This window comes from Vespula pensylvanica, chromosome 4 (assembly GCF_014466175.1).
Source record: "Vespula pensylvanica isolate Volc-1 chromosome 4, ASM1446617v1, whole genome shotgun sequence".
In the NCBI taxonomy this organism is placed as follows: Eukaryota; Metazoa; Arthropoda; class Insecta; order Hymenoptera; family Vespidae; genus Vespula; species Vespula pensylvanica.
Window position 1 is genome coordinate 3,092,082 of NC_057688.1, and position 2,145 is coordinate 3,094,226.

The following is a 2,145-nucleotide window of genomic DNA, read 5'->3' on the forward strand; positions in this document are numbered from 1 at the left end:
TCAAACTTCCTTAACAAAGGCTGCATCTTCTTTATGATATCTGTAAAAAATTATTAAAAAAAAAAAAAACAAGAAATAAAATAACAAATATATTTGAATGTCTGTGAATAATGTTGAATGAAAAAAAAAAATCAATAAACGAATCGTCTAATCAAGCTTCTTCGTGAAAGCAGAAAATCGGTAGAATAGTATTATCGTAAAATCTTCTGCTCGTACCTGACATAGATCTTTGCTCCATTTTTGATTGTAACCGCACTAGACCTAGGCCGATAGCAAACTATTTGCTTGATAGCAAGAGCTGCCATAATAATGCATTAACGTGCTTTGACGTAGCGCCGAAGATAAGTGTAGATATTGCAGGGAATCAACTGACTTCTCGCATCTTGATTATGTTCTCTTCCTCTCTCTCTCTCTCCCTTCCACTATTTCTCTCTCTCTCTCTCTCTCTCTCTCTCTCTCTCCCTCTCTCCCTCTCTCGCTCCCCCTCACAATAATATTACTCCTAAGAAAAAAATTGTAATTCTACTACCGTCATTATGAACGTTTCTAGCACCACGACTATACAAAGCTACCATATATGGTTATTACTTCGTTAAACCCATAGTAACACTGCATATGTATATTCTATCCATCAAGAGTATACATTTGAATACATGCGAGCAAAAATATTAACTATTAACAAGGTCAAGAGCTAATAAATCGGACGGACGTTGCAACGATCTAACATCTCGTTTCTCTACTTCTTTCCCTCTCTTTGATCTAGCGTCATCTCTAGAAGAGTGCTATGTCATCGCTTCACCTTGAAAAAGTAGACAAGTACATAGGAACTCGACTGTTCTTGAATTCTGATCTACAGATATGCACAACATATATATGCATACTTACGTATGACTTCTTTACTTTTTGTTTTCATTTATGTAATCGATGAAATGTCTAAAAATTTCGCGATCGAATTCTTTACAAAGTTTTTTTACTTATTTGAAAATATGAAAGCACGTATATAGGTAAGTGCTTAAGCAAGTATCGACTTGGAAAAAAATTTTTTAAATACGAGTAAAAAAAGGTTGAAGAGAAAATTAAGCGGTACAAATGTAAGATGTAAAACGGAAGCAAATGGCATGTTGTTCATTGTCACGTGATAAGAATTATTGCTTATAGCAATATACGTAATAGTTGTCTGCTAATTACACAGAGCAATCGGTATCGTCACGAAAACCGTGAAATCCACGAGTGGATATAAAGATTGAAATAGAGACAAGTAACGATTATGAAGATAAATTTTATCATTTTCACAAAAAAACTGATAAGTATAAATGCGACAAAACAACAATAATATAAACGTAATATATAAAATGTAATGAAGAAATAAAAAATAGTAAAGATTTTTAGAATAATATTTCTAAAATAGTAAAGAAAAATAAAAAATAATTTTATAAATTTTCATTAGATACTGTTACTTATACTCGAATATTAATATTCATTTACTTTTAATGTATAAAAAATAAACAATATGTAGCAAAAATTGTAGAAATAAGTATAAAAATCTTTCTTTTAATTTTCATTAAATAATCGCAGTGAGCTTCTCGATTGACTAGATAAGGAATAAATAAAGAGAGAGATAGCTATGTACTTTCTTATGCAATAGAAACTACTTCTAACGTTTTTTCTTATTCATTATAGAACGTCATGAAGCGTTATTAATATTGCAATTTACAAATCTCTCTCTCTCTCTCTCTCTCTCTCTCTCTCTCTCTCTCTCTCTCTCTCTATCTATCTATCTATCTATCTATCTATCTATCTATCTATCTATCTATCTATCTATCTATCTATCTATCTATCTCTCTTTTTCTCTCTTTGCAACATATGTTGATTTATACATACTTTCAGTTGAACGATTCAATAAAAAGTTTTTCTCCGACATCTTGTCATTTGTAGATTCCATTAATTGATCAATGGGTAACAAATCAACGAATACGGGCTTCTAAACACTGTTAACGATTTTAAAAGAATGACGAATTTGTGAACCACGATTGACATAAATAAATAATCTCTAATCGCGAACGATCACCCACCAATTTTTTTCTTATCTCGGCGACCTACATAACAATACTGGGAGCTTTCGGTTTTCCTCGCAGTACATTGACT

The 2,145-nt window shown here is 31.6% G+C and overlaps 1 long non-coding RNA gene across 1 annotated transcript; it reads right to left on the reverse strand.

Moving 5' to 3' along the window:
- LOC122628365 lies at positions 1-2,145 on the reverse strand. The gene is made up of 3 exons (XR_006327010.1): positions 1,882-2,145; positions 217-799; positions 1-40 (listed from the first exon to the last, which is right to left on the reverse strand). It is a non-coding gene; the product is annotated as an uncharacterized LOC122628365 (long non-coding RNA).